This window comes from Suricata suricatta, chromosome 9 (assembly GCF_006229205.1).
Source record: "Suricata suricatta isolate VVHF042 chromosome 9, meerkat_22Aug2017_6uvM2_HiC, whole genome shotgun sequence".
Taxonomy (NCBI): Eukaryota; Metazoa; Chordata; class Mammalia; order Carnivora; family Herpestidae; genus Suricata; species Suricata suricatta.
In genome coordinates, this window is record NC_043708.1 from 100,858,027 (window position 1) to 100,873,125 (window position 15,099).

Below are 15,099 nucleotides of genomic sequence, written 5' to 3' on the forward strand. Positions count from 1 at the left end.
AAGGAGGAGTTTCCAAGGCTCCTGCTTCTAAAGGACTTCTCTTTCCTTCATCCCCGTGAACATCAATTGAGTACCTACTCATTAACCTGCATACTGTGCTAAGTTGTCTGCCCAAATCTAATTGAAGGCAAAAGTTATATTAAATTTCAAGTACAATTAAGTGCCATCTCTAATGATACTTATTCTGAGTTTTGTAGAAATTTAGGCTAGAGAGTGAGCAGAGTTGGCCAGGATATCTGGCAGACAGGGGAAGTGGAGTTACTAAGTCTTGGGCTGTTGTCAGCATTCCAGTGGGAAGGATGGAGAATATTCCAGACAATGGAGGAATCCTGACAAATGCTCAGAGGCAGGAAGTATCAGAGTGGAGCATGAAGGAGGCATTCCTGAAGGTGTGTTCTGAGGAACTGTGAAAAGTAAGGCTGGCAGTGTTGGGTGGGGCCATGTATTTTAAGGTGTATGGGTAATTGTAGAGTGTCATAAATTGAAAAGGTACCCCACATCCTGCAGGTGCTTACAGTCTACTCTGGAAGAAGGGAGGGATTAGAAATAACTACGAGACTGCCCTGTAAATACTGTGCTGGAAGCCAGTCCCGTGATGGACATATTATAAGCAAAAAGCTTGGAGTCACCATGTCAGTGGTTACCCTTGAGCTATATTGGGACTGCTTGAGCTTAGGGCTTGGCAACATCGCTGACTCAGTGACAGACTTCCGTTTTGGAAGGCCTGGCTCCTGACTTGCCAGCATATGACACTCCCAGTTCACCAGATCATCCTGTCCCAAAATGCCCAGTGATTGTGAAGCTGCAGGATCATAATGGCTGGCGCTGCCTCCCACCTCCAGCTGGGGATCCTGCTCCATTCCTGGACAGGTTCCCAAGTGCTGCTTCTTCAGCACCAGGGCACAGACAGAGGTCTTTATTTGTGCTTGCCCTCTCCCCCAGGCCCACAAAGTAATGGTGGAAAGTTTTCCTCAAAGCAATTGTTGAAAATAACTACTAATTATTATTTCATGTTAATGGAGAATCATGTTTGCTTATCATTAGCTTTTGCTGTTACACAGCCCCAGATATCTGGCTTACAACAGTAATACACATTTCATTCTTGGAGCTAACAGTTAACTGTATTCTTGGTTAGTTTTCTCTCAGTTATATTGCCCTATCTTTTCCTGCCCAGGCTGCTGGGTTAGCTGACAGATCAGACCAAGACCCTGGCAGGAAACTGGAAGGGAGGAGAAAAGGAGACGCTATGGTATTTCTCCTTTTCCCTTTCTGCCATGGGCAGCTTCTTCAAAGAGGTTGTTTTCCATGGGGCCCCAGATTTCAACTCTTACTGGGTACTCTGAGCCTTCAGCTCCAGTAACACAATCTACTCCAGTTGTCTCTCCAGCTTACAGGTGGTATGGCTTCCTGCTGTTGCTAAACTCTATCATCTCCTGGTTGGCTCTCACCAACTTCATGGCTTATGTAATCAATTCCCTGTATTAAATTCCTTCTGTTAACAAATACTTGCAGCAGGTTCTTTTTCCTGATCAGACTCTAACTGACACACTGTGCAAAAGAGAAGTTTTTCTTTTGTCTTTAATGATGTTTATTCCCTATGGTGCAGCCTCAGAAATAGGTTTAAAACAGTCCATTTGATTATCTTATTAAATATCTCCTAATGAAGCAGTGAGATGTAGTGAAAAGAGGCCTGGTTTTGGAGCTTCAGAACAGTCTACCAGCTGGTCATATTTGAATTTTTTTAAATGAGCATTTGTACTTATTTCTCACATAGTTTCTTTCTCATTGTAAACTAGAATTGGAAGATGCAACTACAATTAGCTAGAGACAAGTTATGTAAAGCACTTATCTCATGTCAGAAGAAATTAATGTGCATTTCAAAGTTACCCTCCAAGTGGCTAAGAAGTGTATTTGACCACTCATGACCTCCAGGTATCCCAAACTTTTCTGGTCCTTCCTTGCTGTCCTACAGAACCAAGAGTGTGTTCCCTAGGGCAGCATATGTGTCCCAATCCCTGTTTTGTAGACTAACATGAAATAGATTTCAGTCATAAGAATAGGCAATTGCCTCTTCTCCCTCCTGAACTTCCCTTATTTGGGGCCTTGCCTTGGAGGAGAGATTCACTTTGATTCAAAGTAGACTTGCAATTTTAGAGTCTTTTCCAGTTTGAAAGGTGTCACGATGATCTGATCTATTTCAGATGAATCCGGAAAAAGAGTTCTTTATGCAGTGGTAAAAATGAATACCTAATATTCAGGTCCACTGAGAGTGGACCTATTCTTCTTTTATGATACAGAGATGATCTAGAACTAGGTTCAACTTTCAGTGCTGTGTTGGAAACTGGTTCCTCCCTGATCTTTCGTAATGTGATTAAGTACCACGTGGTGGGGAAGGACTCTGAAAGGGATTCCCCTCTTAGAACCACCTGAGTCACAGACTTCTCATCCTTAGCATAGTGGCTAGCCCAAGGAAGGGAGCTAGGCAGACCTGGGTACATATGCCAGCTCTGCCACTCACTAGCTTGTCGTCTTAGACTCCTCTTTAAGCTTCAGCTTCTTTATTGGTGAAATGGGGGATAATGTTAGCTATTTCCTTGGGTTTAGCCGGCACATAGTTAATTCATAGTAAATGGTGGCTCTTTAATATGATTTCATCATGCTTATCAGACAAAGGACTTTGGAGTCAGGAACTCAAGATTACAACTGAGCTGCAGAGGTTTGCTGAGTCCCTTAGCCTTTGCCAATATAAGTTTAAACAGAGTTTTTAATATGCCATTCCTTGCAAATATTGTATTTGCTTACTTTGATTTTTAGATAGTCATTAAAGTTCTTAGAGTAGAGAGAAAATTTCAAACTTGACAGACTGTAGTATATATACTGGAGGAGGGAATGTGAAGGTGATGGTATAGTGAGTACCTTTTTTGTTTCTTTTAAAGCTTATGTGCTTATTTTTTTTTTAATTTAACTAATCTCTACACCCAACGTGGGGCTCAAACTCACAACCCAAAGATCAAGATAGCATGCTCTTCTGACTGAGCCAGTCATTTGCCTCCCCTTCTTCTTTTTTTTTTTTTAACTGTTTTAAACCTTCAGTCAAATTGGTTTCTAAACAACAGTGAAAAATTGCTATTACCATGTTTGCCATTTGTAATAGACAAATGCCACTTGTTTACTTTCAGCCTTTGGGGAGACAATTATATGCTTGCTTGTGGAAATGACAGAATTAAAGCAGCCGGTTTCGTATCTTAGGAAATCATGTTTTCTACTGGTTCATCATCTGTTGTTAGTTACTCCTCCTGAGGAGCAGACCTTAGAACACTATTTTTAACAAATGACACAAGTGAGACATAGAATTTTCACGATAATAAATTTTAATGATTAGTAGTAGCCCAGGAGCTCCTTTAGGCCTGTGACTTTTCATCTTAGTGTTCCTCAGTGCCTAGCATAGAGTCAGGCTCATGTCAGGCTCAAGACTTCCTATCAAATTAAATACTAAAATTTGCCCTTTCATTAGTTGACTTGATTTTAATTTGACTAAGCTAAACCTCACTGTGTGTGTCATATGTGGTTGAGCACTCCTTAGCAGACTGTGTAGCCAGTCAGGCCATATATAATGGCCTCACACATCGGCTGAGGAATTGGTTACAGAGCTGAAAGGGGCCCAACTCTGCTTCTTCTTTGCCCTCAGGGTAGTAATCTCGAAATGTGGACTGCAACCTTGAGGCCTGCAGTGGTTCATCTGAAGTAGATTAATTTTTTAAGTTGATTTACTTATTTTGAGAGACACAGAGACAGCACAAGTGGGGGACGGACACAGAGAAAGAGAGAGAGACAATCCTAACTAAGCAGGCTTCACAGTATCAGCGCAGAGCTGGATGTGGAGCCTGACCCACAAAGCTGAGAGATCATGTCCTGATCTGAAACCAAGAGTCGGACACTTAACCTACTAAGCCACCCAGGCACCCCTGAAGTAGATTAAATATCAGTTTTTCTGAATGTACCGTTGTCTTGCTTTCTTCTTTTACTTTCAGAAATTCATGCAAAGAACTGCAGTCTGGTGGTTATGATCTCCTCTTTTCCCAGAATGGCCAGTAACATTTTCCTTCAGGTTCCTCATTCTGCTGACAGATCATTTGGGGTTAGAAATACACAGTCATTGTGTATTGTGTTTCTTAAGTCCTTTGCCTCACTGTCATACACACTTCCTGACTTAATGGCAGCGCTGTCCAACCTGGGAGCGCTAACACTGTGACCACCAGATGTGGAAATCCTGCCCCAGGCTCGCCTGAGGACATCCTCTAAATGACAGTGTGTCTGTAAAGTGATCATATGAGTGGATAGTTCTCTTTTTGTTTTTCATATTAATAACTGAGGGCTCCACTTACAGGGCTGCCGGTATTTGGTATTCGTTTGGATCAGTCATAAACTGGGTAGATGAATTTAGCATTGTAAAATACCACCTTTTCAATTGCAGAGGTAGAATTTTCACCTCAGTGGTCAAGTTTGTTTTGTTTAGTTTTTTTTTCCTCAACCCTTTATATATGGCAGCACTCTAGCTTGATCCACCCGCTACACACCCAAGGGCCGGATTTCTCTACCCCCTGTACCCCTGAGTTTACTTTAAAATAATCTGGATACACCTCCTGGTTTCTTTTTTTTTTTTTCTGAAACCACATTGTAATATGGATCCTTATGATTAGAAAGATGAGTTAAAAATACACAAAGCAAATTATTCACCAAGGCCACTTTTTGCCTTTGTGTGTGTGGGAATTCACCACGAGCCCAGCGGAGCAGCTTTTGAAGTCCAATGAGCTCACTTTATTAAAGCTTGCTCTGTTGCCCTCTCCTGTTTTACAGCTGATTAGATTAATTGAATATGATTAATAAATTATAGTATGGCGAACTCAGAATTATCTGTGTTAATTAGAGACAGGGAGAGCATGAAAAAATGAAGTCTTCAGATGTTGTCTTCCCTCTTGGGTGTGTTTCTGCCAATGCCACAAAGACACATCATGTTCAAAGCAAGATCACATTTCTTTATTCCTTTCTTTGTCTTCCCATACATTGTTTTGCAGGTGATAGCAGACAAGCTGAAACGGAGGGAATTAGGTAAAGAAGGATAGATTTGTCCCCTCTGTTTGGTCGGTGATGGTTGCAGTCTTGAGTTAAGACCCTTTTAGATGGAGTGTGCGAATTAGGTATTTTGTGTGCTTTTTAAATGCTTCCCCCACCCCCTCAAAGAACTGGCATTATTCTCAATGATAAGATTTTTAAGGGCTGTCCCCAAAAGCTTCTTTAATCTAGAATTTGAAATATAGTTTTAGTGAGTACTACTTCAACTGTATATAGCATATATAATATTTTTTCAATGTTATAGACATAGCACATTTTATATTTTTCCCCTTTTAAAATACCATAGCATAAATGCTTTGCAAGTTTCTGTATAATTTTGATAATGCGCAAGGATTGCTTTTAATAGCTTTAAAATATTCCTTTGTGGTGAAAAGACACAAAGCCTTCAGTGGCTACTCTAGCATTGGGAAGTCAAGGGTGAGGATGTTCTAGGCGTGTGCGTTATTTTCAAGGAAGTATGTGTGTATCTGCCAAAAAGAAGATGTTACTCACTCCTAGGTATTCTGTTGTGGGAAATAATGGGTTATTCCCTCCAGGACCCAAGGTCAGACTAGAGACCTCCAAATGAGTCCTGTGTGTCTTATATGCCTGTCATTTGGGGCAACCTCCTTCTTGTGACCTACTTTAAAAATCATATTTTGCATTTACAACTTTGGAAACCTTACCTGAGAAAGACAAAGGCTAACATTCAGTGATCCTTAGTGCATTTCTCCAAGATTTTGGAAGAACAGCTTATTTTGAAAGAAGGGTAAAGGGAAACATAAAGTGAATAATTATTTTATCCAAGATTGAGGACCAGTCATTGGAAATTGTGCAGTTAGTTTTCTTGCTCTGATGCCTGAGACCTCTTCTTCAGTTATTGAGGGTGGGTGTGGGGAGCCTTGAATGGGGTGTCCCACATTGAAGTTGGTTTAATAAAAACAAGCTGATAAAATATCATTTGAAATGTTTGTCAGTTTTAGTAAAATTATTTTACATGCTGCTGATTGATTCTCTGAGCCATTCAGATATCAGGACAGCTTTTTAGAAATGGTCTCTTGTCAATATTTTTCAGGTTTTCTTTCCTCCTAACCCCAAACACTGGGACTTGAAAGTAGGGAGCATAATGATCAAGCGTGATGTCTGAAGTAGCATTTTTGACAACCTACTTGTTTTATGCTTTGACGGAGTTATTATTCATTCTTTGTATTTGAAGATTAAAGTGCCAGTTAGCTGGGGGGACAAGGGATACAAAAGGAAATAGGATGTATTCTAGTCCTTCGTTGGTCCAGACTGCATCTATAGATCTGAAATGTGAGTGAGAGAAGATCTTGGATTTACCAACCCAGTTAGTACTGGGTATTGGCCGTGTCACTGTGTTCTGTTAAAAGGCAAACCAAAGAAGTAGTAGGTGACAGAATCCTTTATCACCCTCTAAAGTTAGTAAAATGTCTTGTATGTACACACACACACACACACACACACACACACACACACACATCACAGCCCTGTGGATGTGTTTACTTCGTATGCATGAAGGTTATAGTGCTGTTAATTGTAAACTTTTATATCACGAGGGAGTGTGTTTACAAATCAGGATGATATAATCATCTGTAGAAGATTTTCATTTTGATTGGGAAAAACTGTATTCTGTTCATGCCACTTTTATTGATCTTCGTGTCATCCTTTTACTTGCATGTACTCCATCTGTTTGTTTTAACCTTACTCATTAGCAATAGCTTATTATAATTACCCATCTGTCACCCTGGCTACCGTGAGCTGTAAATGCTGCTTAATTTTACTACACTTCTGTGGCATTGATGTTGGTTTTGATCAGGAAAAGCCTTTTTTGCTAACTAGATTCAGAGCACTGTGAGTTTGCAGTTATGTTTGTTTATTTTATACTCTCTGATCACCTTCCTTTTATCAAGTGAAGTATCAGTGGGAGAAGATGGGAAGGGGTGAGGTGGGCATTGCAGGAAAGAGATGATGCCTTGATGATTCTTCTCTTGAGCTTGCAGTTATTTGCTACAGACCCTACCCCTTTCCCTCCATCAAAAAAAAAAAAAAAAAGTTGATTTGTATTAACTGGTGAGGGAAATAACTAAATTTTGCCTTTTGTACCCATATAAGCTGAAGTCTTTCTTAAACAAGTGAGTTGGAAATTCTTCTGAAAAATACTAAAATTATAGCCGCAGTTTATTTCAGTCCTAGTTGCTAACTTACATATTACATTGATAACAATCTTCTTTATGTTTCCTCCTTTAAGAACTCATTTCTCAAAGGGAAAACATACATCATTTGTTTATTGATAGTTACACCATGTAATGTTGTTACTTAGTTATATTGTTTTATATGTATTTTTTCTTTTTAGCTTTCATTTGCCCCCAAACTAATGGAAAATATGATACATGGTCAATACTTGGAAAGATCTGAAGGATCAGTTTTACTGCATTTTTGGTGCAACATCATTGGAATGTACTTGTAATTTTTTCCAGTGATAATTCCAGTGATTTGGCAGAAGGTTTTCCCATAGCAACAGTGTGTCAGATCAGGGATTTGGTTTTTTATTTTCATTTTCTGAATAACAACAGTATTCCCTTCACCCTTAAATGAAACGGGCCTGACCCTGAGTTGTCAAAATACAATCAAGGAAATTCCAGGTTTAGGAAAGTGATAGTGACTCATGGGGGGGGTGAGGGGGGGGTGTTTCCTGCTGCAGAGGGACACTTTCTGAGAAACTGGGGATGGAGAAGAGGAAATACAGGTGGCTTCATTTGGGAGCTGTTTGGTTCTTGAGATGGTTGTAAATTAATAATGGGGGAAGGGGTAGAAATCTCAGACATTCTGAACTATTATTCTTCAGAAAGTCTAATTCATATATTAGGCCCTTTATGAAAAAAGATTTTATTGACAGTAAAAACATCTGTTCATTGAAAACCTCTAAAGTTTACATTTTAACTACTTCAAGCACATTGCAACTTCCAGATTGAGTAACACTTAAAACACATTTCCTTTTGAAAACGCAAGATTTGCAAAAGAGTCTTGTCGTGTATTCATTTCACCATTCTCAAATGCTGATAATGCTGGATAATCTCTGCTGGCCCCTTAATCAGATTTAAAATTCTCAATCTTTCCTAGGTGTTTCTGCATACTTATCTGAGTTGTAGCTGTGTTATTGCACCTTATTTGCTATTTCTGTTGGTTTTGGTTTTTTCTCCTCTTTCACTTGGTGTGTAGTAATTTGTTATTTTGCCTTATAATGTACCAAAGACATTTTAAGGGTTAATTAGATCATTATAATTTAATCTACAAAGCCCTTTGAGACTCTCAAATCCAGACCTTATGTAAAACTATTCCTATCAGCGCTATTTTTGTATCTGTCGCACATGCTTATGGCTCAAAAAAGTAAATTCTTCCTAATTTCTAGAATTAGTTTATGAGTTTATCTTTTGTTGGTACGATTAAATTATATGGGTACAGCTGTCTTATGCCAAGAATGCCAAGAGTTGAATTTAATTCTGTAACAAGTAGAAAATTTTAAAAGTGTTAAGGTGTGCAGCTTTTTCAGCAAAAAGGAATAACATGTGTCACTATTGATTTATACCATAAATGAGGTTTACTTTACTGCTTCCTATTCACAGAATAGAAGAATCAAAGAAATCTGAAAACTTCTTTTGGCATATTAGTTGTCTTTTTTAAAGAGCAGATTATATTCGCAGACCATTGTAAGTCCATGTTTGGGGAAAAAAATCCCCTTTTTCTATGTTGGATTTAACAAAACTACCATATTTGACTGCCAGTGATCATTTCAAAGTGTTATTAAATACCTTTAAGCTTACTTTCAATTTTTTTTCTCCTACATTTTAGACTTCCTGATTTTCAAAAAAGAAACCAGATTGTAAATTTGAATATAAACGAAACAAAAAATTAAATGGTTCTAAATATAGGCAGCAAAATTGCTCCTTGGTGAAAATGCTTCTATGACGTTACAGAATGTGTATTTACAAAAGAACAATGCCTTGAACTCCTCTCATTCAATTTAAGTAACATTCTTAACTTTATTTTTACTTTTCCTCATTTTCTCCAAGTTCTTTATTTTGGGGAAAAAAATATTTTAAAGCTTCCATCCATGACTCTTGTTTTTTCCTATTTTAGTAATGTATTTTTCTAATTAGAGATATTAGCTAATTGTCCTAAAGTCAGCTACTCTAAAATTTCATAAATCTCCATGTTTAAAAGTCCACAAAAAATGTATAAGCAAAATGAGGTTGTTGAAGTTTCAAAACTGGTAGTATCCATCTACACTGCACCATCATCATTAATAGTAACAGTCTTGAGTAAGAAAGTGGATATGGCATTTCTATAAGGTGTACTTCAATATTTGGGAAACTTTTTTCTATTTCTGGAATATCTGTGAAATATAAATAGACCAACCATATAACCCGTATTCCAATAGCTTGGGATCACAGATGTTTCCAGATGCACTTTTGAAACAAAGTGCAGTTTTCCCCTTTTTGTTGTGAAAGCACGGTATTGGACTTCTGCTTCTTCAGTTGCGTCAAAGGGGACAGATGGCCTGTGCTGGTTTGCTGTTGATGTGTGTATGGCACCACGAGCAAACTCAGCTTTGGAGTCTTGCATTGCTGTCATTCATTGAAAGGCTGAATATCCCAGAAATTTGACTGCAGCCAAAGGGACTTTTTATAAAAGAACTTGAGTGGGAACTGAGTGTGGAACACCTCAGTTGAAGGTCCCTGCTGTTTCTCCACCCCTGATTTTCCTGGGTCAGCTGACTTCCCCAAGTAACCCAAGACAGTTCCAAGGTGGAAGAGAGCTATGTGTGTTCCTTTTTTTTTTTTTTTTTAACAGATTACTACTGGTTTCTGCCCCCCAGAATTTCAGATTCCATGGGTTGGGGGAATTTGCATTTTTTAAATGTTTATTTATTTTTGAGAGAGAGAGACACAGAGTGTGAGCAGGGGAACGAGCAGAGAAAGAGGGAGACACAGAGTTCAAAGTAGGCTCCAGACTCTGAGCTGTCAGCACAAAGCCTGATGCAGGGCTCAAATTCACAGACCACAAGATCATGACTTGAGCCAAAGTCGGAGGTTTAACCACTGAGCCACCCAGGTGCCCCTGCTATGTGTGTTCCAAGCTACAGTACCCACAGGGCAAAAATGCATCCAATCACAGTGATGCTGAAGGGCAGGATACCTGGCTGGCTCTGGAATTCTGAAGGCCAAGAACAGTCCTTCATTCCCTTTCGACCCCCCGAGCAAAGGGTGTCCTTTCACCCATTCACAAACCCAGGGCGACCTCCCTAGTCTCTTGAAACAGAAAAGGTTATGATAGTAAATGAAACGTCTGTTGGCTGACTAATTTGACATCTGTGTAAAACAATTTTGTCAATCTGTTCCCTCTCCATGTTCAATTAGATCTAATTTGTGAAATGAAGGGTGGCCCAGTAGTGCTCATTCCAAGCTCCTTGCCCTGTTAGGTCTGCTAACTCTGGGCTTGGGTTGAGTTCAAAGGTTCCTCCCCTCCATTCTGCTGGCCAGGCCCTCCCTCCAACTGCTTCCAACCACAGGACTGGTTTCTGAGAAATATCTGATAAGCAGTGCTTTGGGCCAAGTGCTCACAACATACCCCTCCCGGAGCCTCACTGCCAGGTCTCTGCCAGCTCTTGTTCCTGTGGGTCACCCTGGACAATGCAGAGGCCTCAAGTACAACGTTACCTTTTCCTCAGGGGTGCAGGGCATAGCCCCTTCCCCCATCCTGAGCAGGGAGGGAGGCTCTCCTCTTCTTTCTCCCACTGGAATGGCTCCCACTGGAATGGAAGAGCAGAACTCCCTCCTTTGTTCCTCTCCTAGAGTTCCACTCCCAGCAGTGACCAAAGTGTGTTCTTTCATTATTAACCGAGTGAGAATCTTCTTTTTACTGCAGGCAGGGAAGGAAATGCACCTGAATCCCTGCTTGAAACCTGAGTGACATGCACTCCTTGCTACCCCAAAGCCCTGGTCTACCCCCTCATTCTCTGACCTCGATCTAATCTTGCTGTCACATTTGGTCACCAAGGGCTCCCAGGCCCTCTGTATATTGAGCAATGTGGGGTGGGGTAGCGCCTGCTCCCCCACACCCCTGCCACCTCCCGCTAAGATTTTTAAGTTGCCTTTCATATCTAAATTTGGTTTGATTGTTCTGCTATTATTAATGAATGAGTGTCTCCATATGTCATTTTTTAAATAACTACTCCTTCTTAACAATTATGAATAATTTCAGGTATACAAAAGTATACCTAATATGAAACACTTCCGCATCCAGGTACCACTGCTCAGTTTTAGATATAATAAATGATAGAGTTGAAGTCCTTCTGAACCTCTCCTTAATCCCTCCTCTTCCATTTCTCTCCAGAGGTAACTGCTATACTGATTTTATTCATAGTCATTCTCATGTATGTTTTTTTATACTTTAATTACACTTAGATATATTTATAAAAGAAACAGTATAGTTTTTGGTATTTTTGAAATTTTATTGGAATGGTTTGACTGTGGGAAATTTCTGCAGTCTCTTTTTTTACCTCATATTATGTTTTTAGATTCCCTCATGTTGACCCATGTGACTCTTGTCCACTGCCCCTGGATAGCCCCTTTGTACCAAGGCATTCTCCCACTGATGGACACTCCCATTGTCACTAGTGTTTTTCTTAAAGAGCAGGCGTCCTTAGGGAGACACGGACATTTCTTGTACACATCTCTTTGCGAAGGCCTGATCTTTAAATGCCAAGTTTGATTTTAACCCCTTTTGAATTAGTCTTTGTGAATCTGGATATGTTGCTGTGTCTCCCTGGGCTTCAGTTTTTTAGGCACACAAGGATGACTGAACTAAACAATCTCTAAGGTTCTTTCCAAGTCTAGAGTTCTGTAGTTCCTTTCATGCGTGTTTTCCTGGCTCCTTATAGTGTTATATGTGTGTGTCTGTATAGATATATGTGTGTGTATATCGATATATCTATCTATATATCGATATACATACACACACACACATATATATATCAGTTATGAGTCACCGTTTAGCATGAGAGTCAATTCAGAAAAACATCTGTGTGTGCGTGTGTTTAATTTCAAAATAAATAATTCAAAATAAATAATTTCAAAATAAAATGGCTTTGAGTCCCTTGGGAATGTTTCTTACAATGTAGATTTCCTGTTTTATTGACTGGATAAATATTAATGACAAAACTGGCACTGCTTTAACGTTGGGGCACATTCCGGGAAACGTGGAGGCGGCGTCAGAGTCTTGTCTCCTGAATGCAGATGTTGGGCTGTGTTGCCAGCTGGCCAGGCGGCATGAAGCCTGGTGGCTGACGGATTGCTCATGAGTCGGGATGACTCAGGGTCGTCATTTTGAACATGAGTTATCATATTATGTACTGCCAAAAAATGATGCTTTCTAAAAGGCTATTGAATTGTGAGGGCTTTTTTTACCCTAAACGTAATGCTCTTCAGAAGTGATGTTTGAGATTGTATAGTCCTTTAAAAATAGATCAGTAAAGTTGCTCCTTCCCTGCCAGAATGAGCTGTGGTGGTTCTTGTTGCTGTTGATAGGGCAGCCCGCTCCTTCTTTGCGTTCTCTAACCATCTAGGGGGAGGGCGCAGGCCAGTCCTTCAGAACTGGGACTCTTGGGCAGTGAAGACCATGGTTCAGTGCAGCTGCTTGGTTTGCTGGTCATCTTTTTCTTCCTTCATATTTTCTGCTTGTAGCCAAACACCAGATGAAGTACTGGAGTAATCATTAAACTTAGTAACATTCACGTCAGGATAGTAGTAATCGTGATATTCATATACCTATGAATATAAAATTCTACTATTTGATAGATCAGTATTATTCTGACAGATACAATGACCAATTCAACAGCTTTTCCACTCTCTCCTGTTTTTAGCAGTCCGTGGGTCAGGGAAGTGACCAGCTCCAGGAATGAGTTTTAAGTAATCCAAATTTAGGGATGAGTTTAGATTAATCCAATCTTGGTAACTGCCCATGGCAGTGATTGGTTCCTGAACTCAGCATTTAGTCCCTACAACTGACATTCTCATGGTTGTAATTCCAGAAATGAAACATGAAGGAAAGGTCGCTGGAGGCTTTGGGAAAACATTTCCTCACTTTGAAGCGAGGGGCACAAGAAGATGATCTCTTTGCTTCTCGGTATTGCTGTGGTGGTCAGGAACCGTTGTCAGTCAGGGGATGAAATTGATACTCCCAGAAGGGCAGAGCCCAAGGAGGTACAGAGAAATGAGCCGGAACTACTGAATGGAGACATCGCTGAACCCCAACTCACCACTGGGCTTGTTATATGAGTCAACAAATTACCTTGAGCTAGTTTGATTTGAGGTTTCTGTTATTTGCAGACAAAAGCATTCTGATTGATAGAATTATATCACTATATTATGACGGGTTATTCCAATTCTAAAGTAGTCTCAGGAAGTTATCTTTTCTTTAAATGTTAAACTGAGTTTTAACCCACTGTACAGTCTACTGATAGTTATCCGTCAAACTAATTGTAATGTAAAGGCCTTGATATTCATATTGTAATAGATTTCTTAGCATCCTTCCTATTGTTACTATGGCGTGCTAAGAAAACTTGGAACTTCCAAGGTTTTCTTAGTTCTCTTCACACTTAGTAGAATGTAATCTTTCCTCTCCTAAGAGTATTTAACCTTTTATTATCTATGCCTGTTTCTGTAAGCAGCCTAACTAGCAAAGAGAGGATGGGGCCCTTGTTTGATTTTGGAGCAATTTAGAACAGTATGTTAACCACACCAAATAACACAGGATTAAGCCAGGACTTGCCCTGTCAGGGATGGATGTGGCCAAGTAGAGAGTTGAAGGGGAAAGGAGGGGAAGGACCCACAGGTGGCATCCTCAGGGAAGGCTGCCACGTGAGGTGGCCCTGACGTGTGGAGGGAGTAGGTGTGGGGCAGAGAGGCAGAAGGCGGCTGTTGGAGGGATGCTCTGGAAAGCAGTGCCTCTGGTGGGAACAGCTGCATTGTGCAAGGGAATAAGAACCGGTGGAGATGTTGGCAGAGTCCTGGGACACTGTTACCGTAATTCACGCGTGAAGGGACAAGATCTGTAGGATCATCGCATCTGGGTGTGTAATATTTTACAGTTATATGGAACTTCAGAGTTCCTAAAGCACATTCAGACACATTATCTAGTTTATCGAATTAGGTCCCCCTCACCTTTTTCTATGGATAAGCATATAGAGGTTCAGAGCAGTCCAACAACCTCCCCGAAGTTGTTCGTGACAGAGCCCAACCTCCAGTCTAGGCCTTTTGGCTTTCAAGGCCAGTGCTTTTCAAGAATAATATAAACGACATTTTCCATTTTTAGTGAAATTCAAGTTGAGCTAATTTGACTGTGCTCTATGCATTTGTCTATCAGCTGTCTCCTGTCTGCGGTGGGAACAAAAGCCAACCACCACAGTTCGAAACTTTTCCAAGCACTAAAAACCTTCGAATTGTGAAAAGCTGGTTAAGTTTCACAGATAATGGTAGAACCTCCTCAAATTAACAGAAAGGTAGTCCTTCTAACAAAGACAAAAAACAAAAGACTGAGTCCATAGAAAATTTCCTAAATGTTTTAAATGACTGCAGACTGACTGCTACTTTAATGAGCCTCAAAACGGCAGCCTATTTGGTTGCTCTCAATGTTTATATGTAGTAGTAACATAGCTGTTGAAGGCTTTTCTCCCCGCAAATAACTGCATTTGATGGTTAAGTAATATAGTGGATAATTGACATATTTTCTTAAAATGTCTTGGAGACTGCTTTTAAGTGGTTCTGTACAGAATGCAAAAGAATAGAAAAATCTAAAAGCTCTGTGGCCAGATGATAAGGATTTAGCAAATTGCTTCTGAATTGTATTCATTAACTTGTCCTGTCAGAGAGTAGCAGCTTATTTCTGATAAAATGATAGAGCATGCTG

At 40.0% G+C, this 15,099-nt stretch overlaps 1 protein-coding gene across 1 annotated transcript in view; it reads left to right on the top strand.

Annotated features, from left to right (window-relative positions):
- Positions 1-15,099, top strand: part of RAB8B (RAB8B, member RAS oncogene family) — a 54,930-nt gene that overhangs the window by 23,088 nt on the left and 16,743 nt on the right. The gene's annotated exons all lie outside the window — the stretch shown is intronic.